Source organism: Scyliorhinus torazame, chromosome 24 (assembly GCF_047496885.1).
Source record: "Scyliorhinus torazame isolate Kashiwa2021f chromosome 24, sScyTor2.1, whole genome shotgun sequence".
In the NCBI taxonomy this organism is placed as follows: domain Eukaryota; kingdom Metazoa; phylum Chordata; class Chondrichthyes; order Carcharhiniformes; family Scyliorhinidae; genus Scyliorhinus; species Scyliorhinus torazame.
In genome coordinates, this window is record NC_092730.1 from 38,586,467 (window position 1) to 38,611,531 (window position 25,065).

A 25,065-nucleotide genomic window follows, 5' to 3' on the forward strand; every position below is an offset into this window, starting at 1 on the left:
AACATTTTGAGCTTAAAACCTCGCATTCCGAATGCCTTCTTCACCACCCTATCCACCTGCGACACCACCTTCAAGGAGCTGTGAACCTGTACTCCTAGATCTGTTTGTTCTGTAATTCTCCCCAACTCCCTACTAGTAACTGATTAGGTCAATCCCTGATTTGAGCTACCAAAATACATCACCTCACATTTATCCAAATTAAACTCCATCTGCCATTCATCGGCCCACTGGCCCAAGATGTTTAATAATGAGCTGAATCAACTGTTTTTTGTTCAGAGGGATGAAAGATTATCTCACTGGATTGGGAATCCAGAGGCCTGAAATACTCTTTGGGACAGGGAATAAAGCTCACCGTTCAAATTCACTGATTCAATTGATTTTCAGGGGCGTTGACAGGGTGGATGGTGAGAGGTTGTTTCTCCATGTGGGAGAGTCTAGGACCAGAGGGAATGATCTCAGAACAAAGAACAAAGAACAAAGAAATGTACAGCACAGGAACAGGCCCTTCGGCCCTCCAAGCCCGTGCCGACCATACTGCCCGACTAAACTACAATCTTCTACACTTCCTGGGTCCGTATCCTTCTATTCCCATCCTATTCATATATTTGTCAAGATGCCCCTTAAATGTCACTATCGTCCCTGCTTCCACTACCTCCTCCGGTAGCGAGTTCCAGGTACCCACTACCCTCTGCGTAAAAAACTTGCCTCGTACATCTACACTAAACCTTGCCCCTCTCACCTTAAACCTCTGCCCCCGAGTAATTGGCCCCTCTACCCTGGGGAAAAGCCTCTGACTATCCACTCTGTCTATGCCCCTCATAATTTTGTATACCTCTATCAGGTCGCCCCTCAACCTCCTTCGTTCCAGTGAGAACAAACCGAGTTTATTCAACCGCTCCTCATAGCTTATGCCCTCCATACCAGGCAACATTCTGGTAAATCTCTTCTGCACCCTCTCTAAAGCCTCCACATCCTTCTGGTAGTGTGGCGACCAGAATTGAACACTATACTCCAAGTGTGGCCTAACTAAGGTTCTATACAGCTGCAACATGACTTGCCAATTCTTATACTCAATGCCCCGGCCAATGAAGGCAAGCATGCCGTATGCCTTCTTGACTGCCTTCTCCACCTGTGTTGCCCCTTTCAATGACCTGTGGACCTGTACTCCTAGATCTCTTTGACTTTCAATACTCTTGAGGGTTCTACCATTCACTGCATATTCCTTACCTGCATTAGACCTTCCAAAATGCATTACCTCACATTTGTCCGGATTAAACTCCATCTGCCATCTCTCCGCCCAAGTCTCCAGACAATCTAAATCCTGCTGTATCCTCAGACAGTCCTCATCGCTATCCGCAATTCCACCAACCTTTGTGTCGTCTGCAAACTTACTAATCAGACCAGTTACATTTTCCTCCAAATCATTTATATATACTACAAAGAGCAAAGGTCCCAGCACTGATCCCTGTGGAACACCACTGGTCACAGCCCTCCAATTAGAAAAGCATCCCTCCATTGCTACCCTCTGCCTTCTATGGCCTAGCCAGTTCTGTATCCACCTTGCCAGTTCACCCCTGATCCCGTGTGACTTCACCTTTTGTACTAGTCTACCATGAGGGACCTTGTCAAAGGCCTTACTGAAGTCCATATAGACAACATCTACAGCCCTACCTGCATCAATCATCTTAGTGACCTCCTCGAAAAACTCTATCAAGTTAGTGAGACACGACCTCCCCTTCACAAAACCGTGCTGCCTCTCACTAATACGTCCATTTGCTTCCAAATGGGAGTAGATCTTGTCTCTAAGAATTCTCTCCAGTAATTTCCCTACCACTGACGTAAGGCTCACCGGCCTGTAGTTCCCGGGATTATCCTTGCTACCCTTCTTAAACAGAGGAACAGAGTAAGGGGCCGCCCAATTAAATCAGAAATGATGAGTAATTTGTTCTCTCAGAGTATAGTGTATCTGTGGAAACATTGTTTCTAAGCGAATACTTGTCGAGGCTGGGGAAGTTAATATGTGCAAGATTAAATCAGTAAGGGAATCAAGGGTTATGGGGATAAGGCGGGAAAGTGGGTTTGAAGATTATATCATGTCAATCATAACCTCTTTGAATGGTGGAGCAGACAGGATGGGCCGAATGGCCTACTTCAGCTCCTCCGTCTTACAGTGTAATGAGGTCATCTGATGGACTTGTTTTCACGGCTGGGCGGCCGGTTCTGGAAAGACAAAATCTGCCAGCAGTGCCCCAGATGAAGCTGGCGTCTGTTTTGGAGCTTCTGAAGCCGCAAGTATTCATGGTGCCAAACTCCTGCCCAAAGCTGGTGTCGTGATTTAAATCGATTATCAGACAGAGGATTAGGAATGTCGGTATAGAGATTGGTGCAAGAAGATTCACTCCTCAGGCCTGTTGAACTCCGAATCTAAACTCCATCCTAGTTCCGGATACACTGAATGAATCATCAGGTCACCCTCAATAAGTGACCCAACACGGAGATGCAGGAAATGGATCATCGAGGAGGATGGATTCAGACCCGCAGATGCAAAGCACAATGGATTAGCAGCGCATCGCCATCACCTCTCGGCCAACTCGCCAAATGACCTGACTTCACCAAACCACCTCATGGACCTTTAACATCTGCAACAACTAACGGAAGAAGGTTGTATTTTTCCATTGGTCCAGATGTGCAGCCAGTTGTGAAATGTTGGAAATATAGTCTCTGTCAGCAAATTACATTTCCAACATATCAGCTGAAGGATTGTTCTGAACGGACTGATGGGAAACACTTCAACACCATGGGAGTGGACACGTGAGCAATAGGTCAGAAGGTGAGAGCATTCAGGGAGAACTCACACACTGTATGAGAGAGAGACCTCTCCTGTGGAAATGTGCTCTCTGCTGTGGGACTGTGTTCTCTGCTGTGAAACTGTGCTCTCTGCTGTGGTACTGTGTTCTCTGCCGTGAACTGTGCGCTCTGCTGAGAAACTGCGATCTCTCCAGTGGAAATGTACTCTCTGCTGTGAAACTGCTCTCTGCTGAGGAAACGTGGACCAGATGTGATGCAGCTGAGGATGCTGAGTGATGTAACGTGGACATGGTGAAGTTACTGGCCAGAAATTTCCGAATTCTATTTTTGTTTTTAATGGACAGCTACAATCCACGTGTTTATTCCAGGACACAACAATGAATAAAAATGAATCAGTGCTGAGCAGATTCTGACATCCCACACCTCCAGTTTGTTCTTATTGAGAACCCCGTCCTCGATGGAAGCTTTTGCTCTCCGGATCACACCACGCCACCTGGCAATACAGCAGCGATACCTCCAAGATCTGATCTGTAACAGAATCACAGAACAATAGTGTCCCCTTGTGACTGAGGGGCACAGGTGCTCCTTATCCGCCCTGTCTATACCTATCATAATCTTGTACACCTCGATGAGATCACCCCTCAGTCATCTCTGTTCCTGCGTGAGAGAGAAAACAAGTCTATCCAACCTCTCTTCATATCCTAAATGTTCCATCCCAAGCAACATCCTGCTGAATCACCTCTGCACCCCATCCAGTGCAGTCACATATTTCCTATAATGTGGTGACCAGAATTGCACACGGTACTCCAGCTGTGACCTCCCCAACATTCTATACAACTCCACCATGACCTCTCTGCTTTTGTAATCCATGCCCCGATTGATAAAGACAAATATCTCAAATGTCTTTTCCACCACCCTATTAACCTGCCCTTCTGCCTTCAGAGATCTCTGGACAAACACTCCAAGATCCCTTTGTTCCTCAGGACTTCCCAGTGTCAGGCCATTAACATTAATCCTATAATAATAATATAATATTCTTTATTGTCACAAATAGGATTATATTAACACTCCAATGAAGTTACTGCGAAAACCCCCTACCAAATGATCACATCTAATTTTTCAGCGTTAAATTCCATCAGCCACTTTTCTGCCCATTTGACCATCCCGTCTGTATCTTCCTGTAACTCAAGACACTCAACCGAACTGTGAGCTTGAAACTCAGTGAAAGGATTTCACCCTCATCTCGGAATCTGATCACCACCTCAATCCCAACATTCAGCTTGGGTGGGCAGACAAGACAACGTCCTTCCCGCAGCTCTCCCAGCACAGACTGGATAATATCCCAAACTCGTATCCTGGTATTGTCACATTGCTCCACCATCTTGTTCTCTTCACAAAACGCAAGGAATCTGAGACCAATTCTTCAGACCTTTGATTCTCTCTTCAACCAACATCTTGTCCCTGATTAAGTCCATCCTGGGAAGAGGGGCTCGGTATTCTGAGTTTCTCTGCAGGCATCCGGTTGCTGCTGATGGACCAAACGAGGCCTCACGCCTGAAAGAAAGCCTCTCTCACAGCCCTGTGAGCATGTCTCCATTCGAAGGTGTAGTCAATACCTGCAGAGTAGATAACAATGGAGAGAAGTGTGAGCAATTTCAGCGTCACAATTCTCTGGACATAGAATTCAAAATATAATATTACTGAAAATACTGAACTGATCCTCTGGGAGCAGGACTCAAGTCAAAGGGAAAAATCCAGTGGGTTTCTAGTGGAAAGATTTAACAACTGGATGATGGCAGCTAAAATCAGTACTTGCGTTGCAATCTCTGTAGATATTCTACTGAATTTAAACCTGCAAAAGGCATATTTTCCGACTAGAAATCCAACACATTTCCCCCTGTTGTGGAGGAAGTTCTCAATCGCACAGGTGGTCAAACGGAATAAGGCTGGGCTGGGATTTGAGTCCAGATTTTTCTTTGGGGAACAGACACTTTACCGGACGAAGCTACAGAGTCTGAGCATGTTCAGCTAATCACCAGGGCTCTGGCTTTGATTGTCGCTGATTCGGCCAAACATTTACAATCTATCATTAATTGACCGTGAGAATGGGCGGTGAGGGGATTCTGGAACCGCTGCAAGTCCATATGGTGTATGTACACACACAGCGCTGTTAGGGAGGGGTTCCAGGTTTGGATGGTGCCTCGCGGAGGTAAAGTCAATTTCAGGAGTGGGATTCGAGCCCTGACCTCCAGAAGAGACTGCGACCTGCGCTCGGCCATCCTGACGTATTTGAAAGGTTAGGTGCGTTTGGGCCGAAATCTGGTGCTCTTTCCGAGGGTCGGTACCGGTTCCATGGGCCGAATGGCCTCCTTCTGCACTGGAGGCATTCTCTGATTACTGAAATAGGGTGAAAATGGCAGCATCAGGACACAGGACGAGTTAAGGTCTCAGGTCAGAGTAAGTGTCCTGTGTAATGACACATAGAATGTACATTTATTGTGGACTGGTGCCGTCTCCTGGCTGAACGGGAGCCGTGCGACACGAACACTTTCATTCAGGAGCATTTTAAATTGGAGTGAAATAACTTACGCAAAGTAAGTACTTGATAAGAAACAGTTAATCAAACTGATCTAAAGAACCAACAGGACACGTCTCCAGTCAGTGAGCGATGGTGGTATAGTGGTGAGCATAGCTGCCTTTCAAGCAGTTGATCCGGGTTCGATTCCCGGCCATCGCAATAATAAATTATTATTTATTATTTATCCTACCTTACATCTCCTATTACAGTGGATCACCACAACCCCATGAGGGGACCAAACAGAGACACAACAGACACGTCACAGACGAGGATGGGATTTGAAGCCACGTGTACAGAGCACAATGGATTATTGTGCATCACCTTAACCACGTGGTACAGCTGCTTTACTTCAGGGCCCTTTAATATCCCTCAATCGAACTTCTTTGCGTTTCTTTCGCACAGTTGGGTATAAATAAAACATAAATCTATGAGGAGAAACCCGCAATGGTCCGCACTTGGGCTTGTGGCGCAACGGTAGCGCGTCTGACTCCAGATCAGAAGGCTGCGTGTTCAAATCACGTCAGGCTCAGGAGGATTTTCTGCCGCTGGTTCCAGGAATTTCTCTCTGTGGGAATGTTCCCGAAACGACTCCGTTCAAAACCACAATGCTGGTAAATGTTTGCGGATATTTCAGATTGACCCGCTCAGTTTATATTTTTGAGCAGTTTAATCAAACATGCGGAGACTCGGATAGCTCAGTCAGTAGAGCATGGGACTCTACCTCCCAGTTGGCCGCGTCCATATTATTATCTGAGAATATTGAACCAACTGTGCTAACCATTGTGCTACTGGGCTGTCCAAACAGTTGGTTCAATCTCACTGCTCGTGGATGACACCAGAACAACTGGGCAGTTAAAAACAAGGATGTCGCTCTTTTTCGGACGGAGATGAGGAAATCTCTCCCTCTCAGAGAGTTGCGCGACTTTGGAACTCTGCCTCAGAAGGCCGCGGAAGCGGGACATTGATTATGTTTAAGGCGGAGATGGGGAAATTCTTGTTCAGCAAATAAATCAAAGGTTTATCGGGGTTGCATACAACCATTGCATTCAGCCAGTTACCTGGGTGCACAAGCGTGCGGTTTTTTAAAAATGTCGTTTTCATTTCTTTACTTGTTCTCCACTGATATATTCGCTGCAATGACTTCTCTGGGCACAAAGCACGGTAGCACAAGTGGCTAGCACTGTGGCTTCACAGTGCCAGGGTACCAGGTTCGATTCACTGCCTGTGCGGAGTCTGCACCTTCTGCCCGTGTCTGCGTGGGTTTCCTCCGGGTGCTCCGGATTCCTCCCACAGTGCAAAGACGTGCATTATGTGGATTGGATAAATTGCCCTTAGTGCCCATACGGGACCAGTCTTTATAAATAGAAGCGTCATTCCGGCCCTGGGTCACTGCCCGCCTGGAATTTGCTAATTCTTCCCATGTGTGCGTGGGTTTCACCCCCGCAACCCAAAGATGTGCAAGGTACGTGGATTGGCCACGCTAAATTGGCCCTTAATTGGAGAAAAAAAATAATTGGGTGCTCTAAATTTATACAGAACTAAATAAATAAATAGAAACGCCGAGCACAAAGGCAAGGCCGCTCTGGAGATACTTCATAAAATGCTGCAACAGAAATAGACAATGTTGGATAACTCGGCTGGTCTGGCAGCATCTGTGGAGAGAGAAACAGAGTTACAGTTTCCAGTCCAGTCTGACCATGCTTCCCATTCTCTGTTTCCCGCTCCACAGATGCTGCCAGGTCTGCTGAGATTTACCAGCTCTGGGCGACTGACATGGACACGGTGGGCGGAATGGCGCACCCTGTGCTGGAACCATTCTATGATTCTATAATTCTAATCTGTTCTCGTAATTGAAACCTTCTATGTCTGTATCATTCTGGTGAATCTGCATTGCCGCCGCTACATTAAGGTTCTGAATACATTTTTGGACTCCCCTCATTCCCTCCTCCAGCAGATTTTTGCCGGGCAAATATCCTGATTCCCTAAACTCCTCATTCTCTCGAACAATGAAATGTCGCTTGGCTTTGACACTACCCAATAGACAGAGTGGTTCCGACCTCACTATCCGATCAATGCATCTCAATCGGAACAAGACTGAATTTTAATTCTCGCGCTTCCAACACAACTCGATGCAATCCGGCCTCACAACTTGGACTGGATTGTCACATCAGTGATTGCAGATACTTTGGAAAAATGAGTCCCACTGAGAGAAAGCAGGATGGAAAATCGACAATGATGGGTTTCGAACCAACGCACGGAGAGCTCAATGGATTAGCAGTCCGTCTCCTTAACCACTCGGCCACCTCATCCCGCAAGGGCGTTGGCTAAATCAAAGGTTTATCAGGTACAAATAACCATTGTATTCAGCCAGCTGCGCGGATGCACAAGCGTGCGTCTGTTTTTACTTGAGGAGAAATTCAGAATCCCACACCCTGATCAAACGACCTTTAAATACCCTGTCCGTTTCTTCACGTGTTCTGCACTGATATATTCGCTGCAATAACTTCCAGGGAGCTGAAACCTCCTCCCTATTTCAGTCAATGACACCATCCGGGCTCGTCCGCATTTTTGAACCCGGGCATTTTATCGCAGCTGAGAATCAATGTCAATGTCAGGAGTGGGATTGAACCCTCGTCTCCATAGGAGACTGACACCTGATGTATCCGAACGGTTCGGAGATGATTGGGCCGTGTTGGGGTGCTCTTTCCGAGGGTCAGTGCAGACTGGATGGGCCGAATGGTCTCCTTCTGCACTGGAGGGATTCTATGATTACTTAAGCAGGGTGCAAACGGCAGCATCAGGACACAAGGACAAGGTAAGGTCTCAGGCCAGAGCAAGAGTCCCATGTAATGACACACAGAACATCAGAAATAAATACTTTTATTGTGGACTGGTGCCATCTCCTGGCTGACGGGGAGCCGTGCGACACGGATACTTTCATTCAGGAGCATTTTAAATTGGAGTGAAATAACATAAACATAGTAAGACGTTGTTTACGAAACTATTTATCAAACTAATGCAAAGCATCAAAAGGACTCAACATTCGGCAGTAAGTGATGGGGGGATACAGGTGAGCATCGATGCCTTCCAAGCAGTTGATCCGGGTACGATTCCCGGCCATCGCAATAATAATTTGATTGGAGGCGTTTGCGTGATTCCGTGTGTTTCGAGCTGAGGAAGAGAGTTGGAGACAGCGAGGTGGCTGGAGGCAGGAATCTTCGCTTGTTCTAAATAGTCTGGTTGGATTGTTCACATCCGTCCGAGTGGCGAAACTGTGATCTCGGTTTCTATAGTGGTTTATTATTGGATATTGTTATATATGCTTATTACCCCTCTGTGGGGTATTCCTGGAAGTTATTATATAAACTTTTCACGTTCTCGCTGTTAAAGGATTTGAAAACACTGAAAAACTCCCGGTTCGATCTTTACCAAATGACATGACTGTGTTAATAAAACATAACCCATTCCAGTCAGTGGCGATGTGATATTGGCACCAATAATACTCACACACCACAGCAGATGTTGTCTGTTTTCCTCAGTGAGAGTGAATTGAAGAGCTTCCCTATTTTGTTACTTTGGGCTTCACAGTGATGTAATGCTGTCTGCTTCATTCCTGGCGCAAATGTCCGGATCACACTGGATGCAACACTTTGATACGAATCTACTGAAAAGAAAAGGCGGATGTGCCGCAGGTTGATAGCGTCATTTTTAATTTTGGGGTGACTGAGAATATCAATAGCAGAGGATGGTTTCGATCCATCGACCTCTGGGTTATGGGCCCAGCACGCTTCCGCTGCGCCACTCTGCTTTTTAGGTTCGCCGTGTTCGCAATTGCTGTTCTGCGGCAGCCACATAACTATTTTTTTCTTAAACGAGAACCACGTGTTGTGAAGCTCACCTTGGCTGGACAATAACACGGAACATCAGCACGGCTGTGACAGACAGAGAAAGACACACAGCAAAGCAGGAAGAGACTATCAGGACACACACACAATGACACACAGAAAAGGTGCCGAGCAAACCAGCAAGATACTGAGATGGAAAAACTGGTTATTTAGCAAAAAGGGATTTTCTGTTCCACAAAGATAGGCAATTAAATGTTTTTCCTGCTGTGTAACTGTGCTCTCTGCTGTGTAACTGAGCTCTCTGCTGTGTAACTGAGCTCTCTGCTGTGTAACTGTGCTCTCTGCTGTCTGCTGTGTAACTGAGCTTTCTGCTGTGTAACTGAGCTCTCTGCTGTGTAACTGAGCTCTCTGCTGTGTAACTGAGCTCTCTGCTGTTTAACTGTTCTCTCTGCTGTGTAACTGTTCTCTCTGTTGGAACCGTGACTCTGCCGGGGACAGATCTTCACTGTGGTTGTGCTAATCATTCCCTGTTGTGTAAATGTGTTCCCAGTTGTGGAAATATGATCCGTCTGCAGCAGAACCTTTCTGCGCCATTACTGAGATGAAATTTCAATTCCAGATTAATTAAATCTTGTCACGAAAGATTAGTTCAAGCCTCTGGATTCCCAGTCCAGGAATATAACCTTGTGTTCCTGTTATCAAATCAGTTCGTTCAGCTCACCACTCTCAGATTGCAATATGGAAGCGCCCAACGTGGGTCTGGAACCCACGACCCTGGGATTAAGAGTCCAATGCATGAGGGCAGCACGGTACCATTGTGGATAGCACAATTGCTTCACAGCTCCAGGGTCCCAGGTTCGATTCCGGCTTGAGTCACTGTCTGTGCGGAGTCTGCACATCCTCCCCGTGTGTGCGTGGGTTTCGTCCGGGTGCTCCGGTTTCCTCCCACAGTCCAAAGATGTGCAGGTTAGGTGGATTGGCCATGGTAAATTGCCCTTAGTCTCCAAAATTGCCCTTAGTGTTGGGTGGGGTTACTGGGTTATGGGAATAGGGTGGAGGTGTTGACCTTGGGTAGGGTGCTCTTTCCAAGAGCCGGTACAGACTCGATGCAATTCTATGATAATCTATGATGCTCTACCGACTAAACTAGCCGGGCTGATGTCCAAAATATCATTAACCCTCTTCCTGAGGATATTGATATTAGAATTTACTAAGTAGCGAACTTTGTGTCAAACCGTTGACTAAAAATCGATTAATTCTTCAGTCACAGTCGTTGGGAGCAGGGCTCGAACCTGCTGGGGAAGTCCAACACCTTAACCACTCGACCATCGCAGCCCGGTTCAATAGGTCATTCATTAAACATTATAAAACCGGCCTGGAATCACTCCAGGAAGTTCTTGCATTCCTGCAATGAACGGTGCCCCGGTGTTTATGTGAGGAGCGGTTGAATCTACCTTAAAATGACCAATGGATTTGGAGAGAAGCCTTGAGAGACTCGAAAATCCCAGTTCCCGAAACGCACAATTTCACTGATTCAATGTTTGCGGAAGAAAAACAGTTACATTGGAAATATCCTCGAAGTTCGTTTTTGCTTTACATGGAACAGCACCGAACGTCCCAGTCTAGATCCAAATTAAAGCATGAGTGGGGTGCAGGATTGGAGGGTCGGTGCAGAGTCGATGGGCCGAATGGCCTCCTTCTGCATTGTACTGGTTTCTCGGGAAACAGAGAGAATCACAGTATTTATTCACATGCGATAAACATCGGCTCGTATGTCCCATGCGGTGGTCGCGTGGCCTAATGGCTAAGGCGTCTGATTTCGGTGAACATAATGAAGATATCAGAAGATTGGAAGCTCGAGTCCCACCGCGATCGTTTGATATCGAAATCCGGTGGAGCTTGCTGTCAGCCGAGTTTTCCTTTCTCCGCTCAAAGTTTCACCTTCCCATCCAAACGTTGCAGGGCTCTGTTTGGAATATAATTTTTGGGAACATTGTTCATTCAATTCGCTCTCATCCTAGTATTTTGTTTATCCCCTGATGAATCCACAGTACCTGTTTGACTTGGATAAAATATAGAATAAAATATTATGTATCAAACGGTTCAATAGAATTCTGTGGAGGAAATTCTAATATCATCAGGAAGACAGACAGAGTCAAAGAGTAGTGGATGTTGGCAGCATGGAAACAGCCCTTCGTCCCAGCTTGTCAATGCCGCCCAGTTTCTATCACTAAGCTAGTCCCACTTGCCCGCATTTGGCCCATATCCATCTACACCCACCCTGCCCATGTAACTGTCGAACTGATTTTTAAAATCAAAATGATACCCGCCACTACCACTGCCTCTGGCAGCCCGTTCAGATGCTCCTCATTACCTTATTTATGTTCCTCATTATTTCATAGACCTCTATGACATCACCCATAAGCCTCCGACGCTCCAGGAAAAAAAAGTCCCAGCCTATCCAGCCTCTACTTTTCACTCACACCATCAAGTCCTGGTACCATCCTTGTAAATCACTTCTGCACCCTTTCTAGTTTAACAATATCCTTCCGAAAATAGGGTGACCAGAATTGAACACAGTATTTCCCGTGTGGTCTTACCAGCATGTCTTGTACAACTCTTGGATTCAATATTTTGACCTTAAAACCTAGCATGCTGAATGCCTTCTTCACCACCCTGTCCACCTGCGACACCACCTTCAAGGATGTGTGAACCTGTTCTCCTCGATCTGTTTGTTCTGTAATTCTCCCCAACTCCATACCATTAACTGAGTAGGTCAATCACTGATTTGAGCTACCAAAATGCCTCACCTCACATTTATCCAAATTAAACTCCATCTGCCATTCATCGGCCCACTGGCCCAAGATGTTTAATAATGAGCCGAATCAACTGTTGTTCAGAGGGATGAAATATTATGTCACTGGATTGGGAATCCAGAGGCCTGAACTAATCTTTGGGACAGGGAATAATTCCCACCATTCAAATTCACAGATTTAATAGCTTTTCAGGGGGGTTGACAGGGTGGATGCTGAGAGGTTGTTTCTCCACGTGGGAGAGTCTGGGACCTGAGGGATTAATCTCAGGGTAAGGGACCGCCCAGTTAAGCCAGAAATGATGAGTAATTTCTTCTCTAAGGAGATAGTGTATCTGTGGAAATATCGTTTCTAAGCGAATAGGATTGTCGAGGGTGGGTCAGTTAATATGTTCAAGATTTAATCAGTAAAGAAAACAAGGATTATGGGGATGTGGCGGGAAAGTGGATTTGAGGATTATATCAGATCAGTCATAATCTCTTTGAATGGTGGAGCAGACACGATTGGCCGAATGGCCTACTTCTGCTCCTCCGTCTTACAGTGTAATGAGATCCTCTGATGAACTTGTTTTCACGGCTGGGCGGCCGGTTCCGGAAAGACAAAATCTGCCAGCAGTGCCCCAGATGAAGCTGGCGTCTGTTTTGGAGCATCTGAGGCCGCAAGTTTTCATGGTGCCAAACTCCTGCCAAAACTGGTGTCGTGATTTAAATCGATTATCAGACAAAGGATGAGGAATATCGGTATAGAGATTGGTGCAAGAAGATTCACTCCTCAGGCCTGTTGAACTCCGAATCTAAACTCCATCCTAGTTCCGGATACACTGAATGAATCATCAGGGCACCCTCAATAAGTGGCCCAACGCGGAGACGCAGGAAATGGATCATCGACGAGGATGGATTCAGACCCGCAGATGCAAAGCACAATGGATTAGCAGCGCATCGCCATCACCTCTCGGCCAACTCGCCACAGGACCTGACTTCACCAAACACCTCATGGATGTTTAATATCCACAATAACTAACGGAAGAAGGTCGTCTTTGTGCATTGGTCCAGATGTGCAGCCAGATGTGAAGTGTTGGAAATGTTGTTTCTGTCAGCAAATTACATTTCCATCATATCAGCTGAAGGATTGTTCTGAATGGACTGATGGGAAACACTTCAACACCATGTTAAACATGTTTCTACACATTGTAAATAAAACACCGCGGAAAGACTGAAAGATACTAACATTTGATCGCATCATGATGAAGATCAGTCAGACGCCTTAAACATCCCGTCAATGTCGGAGTTCTGACGATTCTAATTTGTTATCCAGAGAACCCCTGCAGGACATTCGGCCTCTTGAGTCTGCACCGAACTTCCGAAAGAAATCGGAGGCACCCGGAGGAAACCTACGCAGACACCGGATGAACGCGCAGACGCCGCACAGACAGCTCCCGGAGCTGTGAAACAACTGTGCTAACCACTGTGCTACCGTGCTGCCTACAGTGCAGGTAGGTTTCGAATCTGTGCGGGGGAACCCCATTTGATTGCAAGTACCAAGCCACAGCCACTCCGCTAACTGAACCACGTTTAACAAGACACTCATTGACAATTTATGCGATATAAACCCAACCTGGAATCACTCCAGGAAGTTATTGCTTTCATGCGATGACGGGTCTCCCAGTCTGTCTGTGAGAAGGGATAGAATATCCATGGAAAAAGACCATTGGATTTGGAGTCTGTCATAATATCCACTCATGTATATAATGAGATGCAGACAGTCAGTGATGGACACACAGGATGACCAGTAAGCACAACACAGTGCAGCCAATCACCAAACAGGACACTACCACTATAAAGCCAGAGGCCACTAGGTTTCCCGCTCTCTCTGGACCCAGCCACTGAGACAGTCAGAGTCCACGAGCTAGCAAGTGCAAACACCATGCGGTAGCTAGTAAGTCTGATCAGGCTACTACAAGGTCTCCAGTCAGTTCAGTATAATGTCGACCCACAGCTGAATATGTGTATCAGTTCTATCGTTGAATAAAACAGTGTTGGATTTTCTCCAGTGTTCGACGTCTGTTTTTAGCTTCCCTGCATCGAGTGCAGTCCACATTGAGCCTACCTGCCTAACACATCATGGTACCAGAGTGATACTGATCTTGACGGACCTACCTCGAGTGAATCAGCATTGACCAGGAAGCAGCCATCCGGTGAAATGGAAAACACCAGCCTCCTCCGCAGCTCCGCATCTCCGGCAACCTTGGCGCCAATTGGAAAATCTTCAAGCAAAAGTTCCTCCTGTACATCGAGGCCTCCGACCTCGAAGCAGCATCGGATGCCAGGAAGATCACATTATTTCTCTCCACCGTGGGGGACCATGCCATCCACATCTACAACTCCCTTACGTTCGCTGCCGGCGAAGACAAAACAAAATTCAAAACAGTCCTGCTGAAGTTTGACAGCCACTGCGACACTGAGGTGAATGAGAGCTTTGAATTGTACTTTTTCCAGCAGAGGCTTCAGAGTAAGAATTAACCTTTTCAGTCCTTCGTGACCCATCTCCGCATTCTAGCGCAGTCATGAAACTATGACTCGACGGCAGATTCCATGATCCGGGTACAGATCGTTTTCGGGGTCCACTCTGACTCCCTTCGGCAGCAGCTCCTGAAAGTCAAACAGTTGACCCTCTCAGTTGCTATCGAGACATGCGTTATCCATGAGCATGCTAAGAATCGTTACTCCCACATAAGGCGGCAGAAACTGCAAAACTGGCCTCCCACGAGGTGGAACGGGTGCAGGCCATTGTTCAAATGCAGGGCCTGAGCATCGAGGAGAGTGGTCGCTTTGTGCACTTTTCCCGGGTCCCTGCACATGTGCGCCATGACCGAGTGGACAATGAGGCCGAAAACACGACTGCACAGGTGCGTACGACGACTGACCGCACTGCGCATGCACGATGGCGCACGGAATGCCCTGTCGTCGGCGTCATGACATCTCCGAATTGTGGCTCCACCCACTTAAAGCGGAAATGTCCGGCAAAATGATGCCAGTGTCTACAGTGTGGCAAGCTTGGCCACTATGCAGCCCTTTGCAGATCTGCTCCACCGCTCAGCAGCCAGCGATCCCAGCTGCGGCGCCGAAGTGTCCGCTCAATACAACAAGGCATGCCAGATTCCGAACCCGACAGCCCAACAGACCCTGATGCTGAGTGCGTCAGGTCCCCATACCGGGTGGGCATCATAACTACACATGCGCTGCCTTCCACCACAACGCGAAACGCCTCTCGATCCTCAGTGTGGATCGACGAGTGGTGTGCTGTCCACACAATTAATGAAATGAAAACGAAATGAAATGAAATGAGACAAGGCTTGCATCCGATTCAAACTTCACACCGGCGCATCAGCGAACCTCATCTCAAAATCCGGCCTCGACACCATGCGCGCCAGACCAAGCATTCTTCCACCGGCCTGCCAGTTCCTTGACTACAATAGCAATGGCATAGCTGCCAGTGGTTCCTGTCAACTAGGGGTAACCAACAAGGCGATCAAGGCAACACTGTGGTTTGAAATCGTCGGGCCTGACAGAGCGTCCCTGCTCGGTGCTCGAGCTCCTGAACCTGGTTCAGCGAGTCCACGCCACGTCATCATCACCGGCGACGGCCTCGCCAGCAAGTTGCAAGCCTATTTATATTCTCACTCACACCAAACGGAAACAAGTCGCTATTTGTCAGCAGCACACCTGCCTTCTTCTTTATTAGTAGCAAAGTTTTGCTTTCTGTCTGATCCGCTACTTGTTTTTCAGCTAACCACAGTACAGTCTGTGAACTTGTCTGTGAATGCAGCACCGGAAGCAACTGTGGAAAGAGATTGCAGTTTCCAGAGTGCAACTCTGCAATTTGATACATCACGTCGTTCAGATTTTACTTTCAATACCTTCGTCTGAGGAACAGGTCGAGCGGGAAATCGGACCTTGTTGATTAGAGCAAACTGATCAATGCAGCAATGAGAAGCTCCTTAAACACCAGCGGTTTGGACAAGGATGGCACTCAGATACAGGACTCTGGCTGGGGTTCAAAAGTAGGAAAAGCATATCTTGTTTGAAATGAAATAACGATGAAAATAGACTTTAAGTCGATTTGTGCACGGATCTTAGCTTTCGCGATAACGCATTAGGGTGACCGAGCGGTCTAAGGCGCTGCGTTCAGATCGCAGTCTCTTCTTGAGGCGTGGGTTCGAATCCCACTCCTGATATTGCCTTTTCCTCCACGAAGTTAAATTTCTCCAGCAAGATGTTCAACCTCAGGAAGATCCAATACCTCCCTTTCAATGGAAAAGCGTTGGTCTCAGGACATGAGATTCCTGCTTAAATATGCACAGCAAGACCCCACCGGCAAAAGCCCAGTTCATGACTCGATAATCTGCTTCATTGACTCTGGTTGAGGAATTAATATTGATCCCAAGAGAAGGGTAAAATTCGTTTTCTCATGTAAATAGTCTGGCAGGTTGGATTGTTCACATCCGTCCAAGAGGGGAAGTTGGGGACTCGGTTTCTATTGTGATTCATTGCTCGATAAAGCTTTATTTCCTTATTGGCCCCCTGTGAGTTATTACTGGATATCGTTATATATCTATATTTCCCCTCTGTGGGGTACTGCTGGATAACGTTTCCCGAGCAGCTTTGACTAAGGGTCACCTGGACACGAAACATTAGCCCATTTCTCTCTCTCCAGATGCTCTCAGATCTGCTGAGACCTTAAAGCATTTTCGCTGTGATTCCCTATGTGTGAGCTTTACAATGTTGTAATGTGTCATGCTGTCTCCTTCATTCTTGGGACTAATGTCGGGATGAGACTGCAAGAAAGTTTCTGATAGCTATTTGCTGCAAAGCAAACAGGAACGCCTGTTATGTTTACTTTTGGTGTGAGGGAGAATGCAAATAGCAGAGAATACCCTCGATTCCTCGACCTCGGGCTAATAGCCCAGCACGCTTCCGCTGCGGCACTCTGTTCCTTAAACCAGGAGCTACAACATTACTGCCCTGCGGTCGCCACACAAATATTCACTTCCTCATTTTTTTCTTTCAACAAGAACACACGTTTGAGCACACTGATTCTGGTCAGCATTGTTCAGATACTTTACTTTCGTGCTAAATGGTTGTTCTGTGGAAGGTGATGTGATTTCTTCTGTGACGTTGTTCTGATGGGAAAGTGTGGAGTGACTGGAATCACCTTTATAAAATGAAGTTCGGGACGGCAGTTTCATCTCTCTGGGAACATTGATCACGCTGTTACAGACTTCCTCAAACTTTGCCTCAAGTCCGACCACAAAAATAATGAGTTATGAGCAGAGTGGCGCAGCGGAAGCGTGCTGGGCCCATAACCCAGAGGTCGATGGATCGAAACCATTCTCTGCTATTCGTATTCTCACTCACACCAAACGGAAACGAGTTGCTATTTGTCAGCAGCACATCTGCCTTTTTCTTTATCAGTACCAATGTTTTGCTTTCAGTCTGATCCACTCTTTGACACCTGTTCTTCAGCTAACCACAGTACAGTCGAGGTGACTAAGTTGACTTCTCCCAGAACTCTCTTCTGCCGCCACTACTGGATGAACGTTCACCTGATTGGACACTGGAGGGGTTCTTCGCCGACTTGTCTGTGAAAGCAGCACCGGAAGCAGCTGTGGAAAGAGATTGCAGTTTCCGGAATGCAACTCTCCAATTGGATACTTCACGTCCTCAGATCTTAGACTTTCAATACCTTCGTCTGAAGAACAGGGAGAGCGGGAAATCGGACCTTGTTGATTAGAGCAAACTGATCAATGCAGCAATGAGAAGCTCCTTAACCACCAGCGGTTTGGCCAAGAATGGCACTCAGATACAGGACTCTGGCTCGGGTTCTAAAGTAGGAAAAACATATCTTGTTTGAAATGAAACAAAGATGAAGACAGACTTTAAGTCGATTTGTGCACGGATCTTAGTTTCGGCGTTAGCGCATCGGGATGGCCGAGCGGTTTAAGGCGCTGCGTTTAGGTCGCAGTCTCTTCTGGAGGCGATGGTTCGATTCCCACTCCTGATGTTGCCTTTTCCTCCACGAGGTTAAATTTCTCCAGCAAGATGTTCAACCTCAGGAAGATCCAATACCTCCCTTTCAATGGAAAAGCGTTGGTCTCAGGACATGAGATTTCTGCTTAAATATGCACAGCAAGACCCCACCGGCAAAAGCCCAGTTCATGACTCGATAATCTGCTTCAGTGACTCTGGTTGAGGAATTAATATTGATCCCAAGAGAAGGGTAAAATTCGTCTTCTCGTGTAAATAGTCTGGCAGGTTGGATTGTTCACATCTGTCAAAGAGGGGAAGTTGGGGACTCGGTTTCTATTGTGATTCATTGCTCGATAAAGCTTAATTTCCTTATTGGCCCCCTGTGAGTTAGTACTGGATATCGTTATATATCTATATTGTTCCTCTGTGGGGTACTACTGGATAACGTTTCCCGTGCAGTTTTGACTAAGGGTCACCTGGACACGAAACGTGAGCTCATTTCTCTCTCTCCAGATGCTGTCAGATCTGCTGAGACTTTGAAGCATTTTCTCTGTGGTTCCCTATGTGTGAGCATTACAATGTTGTAATGTGTCATGCTGTCTCATTCATTCTTGGGACTAATGTCGGGATGAGACTGCAAGAAGGATTTTGATCGGTATTTGCTGCAAAGCAAACAGGAACGCCTGTTATGTTTACTTTTGGTGTGAGGGAGAATGCAAATAGCAGAGAATACCCTCGATTCCTCGACGTCGGGCTAGTAGCCCAGCACGCTTCCGCTGCGGCACTCTGTTCCTTAAACCAGAAGCTACAACATTACTGCCCTGCGGTAGCCACACAACGATTCACTTCCTCATTTTTTTCTTTCAACAAGAACACACGTTTGAGCACACTGATTCTGGTCAGCATAGTTCAGATACTTTACTTTCGTGCTGAATGGCTGTTCTGTGATGGTGACGTGATTTCTTCTGTGACGTTGTTCTGATGGGAAAGTGGGGAGTGACTGGAATCATCTTCATAAAATGAAGTTCGGGGCGGTAGATTCGCCACTCTGGGAACATTGATCACGCTATTACAGATGTCCTCAAACTTTGCCTCAAGTCCGACCACGAAAATAACGAGCTATGAGTAGAGTGGTGCAGCGGAAGCGTGCTGGGCCCATAACCCAGAGGTCGATGGATCGAAACCATCTTCTGCTATTCGTACTCTCACTCACACCAAACGGAAACGAGTTGCTATTTGTCAGCAGCACATCTGCCTTTTTCTTTATTGGTACCAATGTTTTGCTTTCAGTCTGATCCACTCTTTGACACCTGTTCTTCAGCTAACCACAGTACAGTCGAGGTGACTAAGTTGCCTTCTCCCAGAACACTCTTCTACCGCCACTACTGGATGAACGTTCACCTGATTGGACACTGGAGGGGTTCTTCGGCTCCTTGTCTGTGAAAGCAGCACCGGAAGCAGCTGTGGAGAGAGATTGCAGTTTCCAGAATGCAACTCTCCAATTGGATACTTCACGTCGCTCAGATTTTAGACTTTCAATACCTTCGTCTGAGAAACAGGTAGAGCGGGAAATCGGACCTTGTTAATTAGAGCAAACTGATCAATGCAGCAATGAGAAGCTCCTTAACCACCAGCGGTTTGGCCAAGAATGGCACTCAGATATAGGACTCTAGCTCGGGTTCTAAAGTAGGAAAAGCATATCTTCTTTGAAATGAAATAAAGATGAAGACAGACTTTAAGTCGATTTGTGCACGGATCTTAGTTTCTGTGTTAACGCATCAGGATGGCTGAGCGGTCTAAGGCGCTGCGTTCAGGTCGCAGTCTTTTCTGTAGGCGTGGGTTCGAGTCCCACTCCTCATGTTGCCTTTTCCTCCACGAGGTTAAATTTTTCCAGCAAGATGTTTAACCTCAGGAAGATCCAATACCTCCCTTTCAATGGAAAAGCGTTGGTCTCAGGACATGAGATTCCTGCTTAAATATGCACAGCAAGACCACACCGGCAAAGGCCCAGTTCATGACTCGATAATCTGCTTCCGTGACTCTGGTTGAGGAATTAATTTTGATCTCAAGATAAGGGTAAAATTCGTCTTCTCATGTAAATAGTCTGGCAGGTTGGATTGTTCACATCCGTCCAAGAGGGGAAGTTGGGGACTCGGTTTCTATTGTGATTCATTGCTCGAGAAAGCTTTTTTCCTTATTGCCCCCGTGTGAGTTATTACTGTATATCGTTATATATCTATATTGCCCCTCTGTGGGGTACTACTGGACAACGTTTCCCGTGCAGTTTTGACTCAGGGTCACCTGGACACGAAACGTGAGCTCATTTCTCTCTCTCCAGATGCTGTCAGATCTGTTGAGACTTTAAAGCATTTTCTCTGTGGTTCCCTATGTGTGAGCATTACAATGTTGTAATGTGTCATGCTGTCTCTTTCATTCTTGGGACTAATGTCGGGATGAGACTGCAAGAAAGATTTTGATCGGTATTTGCTGCAAAGCAAACAGGAACGCCTGTTATGTTTACTTTTGGTGTGAGGGAGAATGCAAATAGCAGAGAATACCCTCGATTCCTCGACCTCGGGCTAATAACCCAGCACGCTTCCGCTGCGGCACTCTGTTCCTTAAACCAGGTGCTACAACATTACTGCCCTGCGTTCGCCACACAACTATTCACTTCCTCATTTTTTTCTTTCAAATAGAACACACGTTTGAGCACACTGGGAACACACGTTTGAGCACAAGCGGGATTGTTCTGTGCCTACAACCCAGAGGTCGATGGATCGAAACCATTCTCTGCTATTCGTATTCTCACACGAAACGGAAACAAGTTGCTATTTGTCAACAGCACATCGGCCTTTTTCTTTATTAGTATCAAAGTTTTGCTTTCAGTCTGATCCGCTCTTTCACACCTGTTCTTCAGCTAACCACAGTACAGTCGAGGTCACTAAGTTGATTTCTCCCAGAACACTCTACTGCCGCCTCGACTGGATGAACTTTCACCTGTTTGGACACTGGAGGGGTTATTCGGCTGTGAAAGCAGCACCGGAAGCAGCTGTGGAGAGGGATTCCAGTCGCCAGGATGCATCTCTCCAATTGGATACTTCACGTCGCTCAGATCTTCGTCTCTCAATACCTTCGTGGAACAGGTTATAATGAAAAAATATGTCATTTGAACCATGAATGTGAACCTGGAAAAGACAGAGATTTTAAATGAAAGGGAAAGGTCCCACAAAGGGTTAACAGCCGCAGCTTTTTTGAAATACAGATAGCTTCGCAGCCGTTAAAAAACACAGATATGGACAACTGAACCTGTTTTTAAAGTTAAAAAGACATGCAATCAATTTAAAATCTTAAGTTATATAAACGGGAACAGTATTTCACACTTCCCGAGAAGTGCATTATTTTACTGAGCAATTAAAAAAGGAACAACCAGGATCTTAGGTTTAAATTGGGGGAGAAGGTTAAGCGGGAAACCTTGCTGACGCCACTTAAATATGAGACAACTGCTTTCCAGCTAAGAAACACATGAGGTGGCACGTTTACCCCATAATTTACACATTTTTGACGTTAAAAATCTTTTAGCAAATAATCAGGTCATAGGGTACAGGTCCAAGCCAGATAAGGTTAGAAATATAGGGAGCGACCTGCCGTTGACACCAGCTGACCAGTAGAAGTGCAGAGGCGAACTGCTTCGTTGGACACGAGTTCATATCCAGTATTGAGACTGAGAAAAAACATCACTAAAGACAGATGTCAGAAAAGTTGCTGACGAAGCAACAAATAAATGTATTACCTGCCAAACAAAAGTATTACATGTCAAGCAGAATCAGCTCGTTCAACGACAGGGAGATTGCATTAGCTACAGTCAGCAAGCAACAGCTACATTTCAATAAATGCCATGTAGAAACTAAGGCTGCGCAAAGGGCTATATAATACCTAATAATTCAGCAGCCAGCTCTCATAGCTACCCTCGGTCATGGGAAGGACTGAACACGGAAGCCGAGCAGAACAGCGAATCCATCAGGAAAAAAACAAAAGTTACAGGAGAAAATTGTGAAGGCAGACTTGAAGGTCTAACAACTGACCAGGAAGATGCAAAGAAAAGATTTTATTACTTTTCTGTAAAAACAGTGATTACATCTTTTAATTTGAAATTAAAACTAACTTAAATTGATAACCTGAAAGAGTGTTTATTAGAAAGTTTACTTCACTCTACTTAGAAAAGCCGGACCCGTGAGTGAAGCACCTGAGTGGAAAGTAAACAGAATCTTCTCTGAAGACATGGGTTATGCCGTGGGATAACATGAAACACTGCTTTGACCCGAATTGCGCCCACCTAAGTCTGCATAGGAGTCAGGGAGTGAGAATCCCTGTTCATCATTTAGAATATCTTGACCCTTTTCTGGTACAGGGGGAGTTCTAAGAATAGTGGTGAGGTTTTAACTTCATGGCGCGCAACTTGGAGGCCTAGAATATTAGAAGTTTCTGGGTAAAGCGAGGCTCGAATATTAGAAGTTTCTAGTTAAGCAGGTGGAGGTTTGAATATTAGAAGTTTCTAACCTAAAAGGGAATGGAATATTAGACGTTTCTAGTTCCCAAATAATTGTTAGAATATTAAAAGTTTCTAACCGGAACAAAGGATAGAATATTAGAAGTTTCTAGTCTATGTGTGAGGCGAACTTTACCTGCCGAGTTTAATGCGGAAAGTCATGTGTGATTGACTTTTGGAAGGATATTCTGTGGATCTGGAGGGGGGGGGGGGAGGGGGGGGGACATAAAACTCAGTTGGGTGCGAGCGTCAGAAGACTAGAAGATACTGACCCTGAGTAAAAGTCTGCAAGACATCTTAGTAAAGATACTGGGATTCTTGCATCCATTACTGGTAGAAGGAGGACAAAAATAAATCTTCCTTGGAGTCAAGCAGATTGTGAGGGGAAGCCGAGAGAAATAGGGACGCCGAGAAAACTTTAGAGACCAAGATCAATCGACCTTTAACTAAAACAAGAAGATAGTGCCTCCGTACCCCTGGCTAGGTCCCAGATAGGGTGCATATCCTGAATGTCGGAGTGCACCTGAAAGGGACAACCAGGAACAGATATTTAGAAGTCCAGAAAATGGCAATTAGGGTAATCCTCCTGCTCTGAAACACGGTCAAGAGAGATGAAGCAACGGGGCGAGAGTACGGGGCGAGAGTGGAAGAGATTAAATGAGGCAAAAAAAACTCCTGGATAAGAGAGGCTTATCAGAACGGAGGGGTCTCAATTTTTGTTAGAGTACCTAAAACCCGATGGAATAGACATCCAAGGTCTCGGTGGATAAATGAGTGTGTGTGTGTGTGTGTGTTTAATAAGGATTTGTGAATTTCCCTTTGGTGTTTCAAGTTTTTAAAATGTTGTATTTTGCAAAACCGAGTTTCACATCAATTAGAAGTTATAAACGGAAGGTAGAAATGTGACCAATATTATGAGGTAGTAAATCAGTATGTTCAGAACGAAATTGGTCACAGCATAAACACAAAAAGAGGTTTTACTCGGGAGCAGTCAGAGCTCTGTGCAGGAAAGTACTTTGAAACTAACCCGTTGAAATTGACACGGCACAGCTCCAGCAGGTTCCTAGTGCCCGAAGACTCAAAAGATAGTCAGGAGCAGGAAAAATGATGTTTAGAATGTTAAATACATGATAGAAGGAGCTTTAGGGAATAAAGATATTAGACCAGAAGTTAGATTAGGAGCATTACTTTCAGTATCAGGAAATGCGAATCTGATGGCAGGGAAATATTTAATAAAATTCGATGCAGGAAAAATTGCGATATTAAATACCAATCGATTGCACAGAGGCAGTTTGGGTGAAGCTACCAACTAAAACCAGGTAAAAGGTAAAGAAAAGATCGTTCAGAATTTGGGTGAACATAGAGTTGAATTAGAGAAGCATGGCGTCTGGAGCAAAAAGAATTGTGTCAGAAGTAAAACATCTGACCCAGCTAAATAATAACCAAGGGATTATGATAATCCATAGGCAACCTTTCGGCAGTAACGAAGAAACGCAATCAGCAAGGATTGTATGTGGGATGGTATGATAATGACAAAATGGCATGACTGCAGAGAAAACCTAGCTAACGATGATGTAATTCTGAAAGGATGTGCAGGATTGTGGAGAAGTGACAAACTGATTGTCCCAATTAGTGAGGGAGTATATAGTTTAAAAGATGTTGGGATGACTCGGGGACATAAAATTAGCCTAACAGTGTTCAGAGACTGTATCACCGCAATGGTGCCATGCCAGTAGGCAGACCATACCCCCCAAACCGGTTGGACAAGGAAAAAAGGAATGTTGTACGAAATTAATGATTGACCCGGGCTATGGATTTGGAAAAAATATGAACCAAAACTTCACCGATACAGTGAAGGGAGTTCTGTGGATAAATTGAAAAGCCCAGACAATGGACAGGCTTTAGAGGAAAGGAATGTTTGGTTATGAGTGTCAGGGAATTACTGCACTCACTAGTATTATGTGATGAAGTAGAGTGGGATGACAGTGAACCTGTTAGCAGCATTGATAGGACAGATGATGAAGTTAAAATGTCATGTTCAGAACTTACCTTTCATAAAACTCCTGTCATAATCAGAAATAAAGAAATTGAAGTGAAGGCAGTAGCAATATCCGAAATGTATCAGGGTAAGCTTCAACCAGATTGGACCACTGACCGAGCAAAAGAGGAGGAGTTTGAGATTCTTCGAATCTCACTCAGGGATGCAATGATAGAAGGAGAAGGCTTAACCGGCCTTAATTGTATGATGTACATATATGAGCAAAAACCCAGCCAGCAAAAAAAACAAAAAAAACTTATGGTAGCAAAGGACATCCGGAAGTCCTGGAGAGGGCACTTCTGGAGTATCCGAACAAGAATAGAAGATACAAATGAACAAATAGGGCCCTCTCCAACCTTGGCCTGATCGTTTGATTTTTCAGATGGATAGAATGATACAGACACATTTGTT

At 45.7% G+C, this 25,065-nt stretch overlaps 4 non-coding genes across 4 annotated transcripts; 3 read left to right on the forward strand and 1 right to left on the reverse strand.

Moving 5' to 3' along the window:
- The first annotated feature begins 5,473 nt into the window (after window positions 1-5,473).
- On the forward strand, window positions 5,474-5,545 carry trnae-uuc (transfer RNA glutamic acid (anticodon UUC)). Its single transcript has one exon. It is a non-coding gene; the product is annotated as a tRNA-Glu (tRNA).
- A 298-nt stretch (window positions 5,546-5,843) lies between these two features.
- On the forward strand, window positions 5,844-5,915 carry trnaw-cca (transfer RNA tryptophan (anticodon CCA)). Its single transcript has one exon. It is a non-coding gene; the product is annotated as a tRNA-Trp (tRNA).
- Window positions 5,916-9,122: 3,207 nt separating this feature from the next.
- On the reverse strand, window positions 9,123-9,194 carry trnam-cau (transfer RNA methionine (anticodon CAU)). The gene has a single exon. It is a non-coding gene; the product is annotated as a tRNA-Met (tRNA).
- An 8,175-nt stretch (window positions 9,195-17,369) lies between these two features.
- Window positions 17,370-17,441, forward strand: trnam-cau (transfer RNA methionine (anticodon CAU)). The gene has a single exon. It is a non-coding gene; the product is annotated as a tRNA-Met (tRNA).
- Window positions 17,442-25,065: the final 7,624 nt, after the last annotated feature.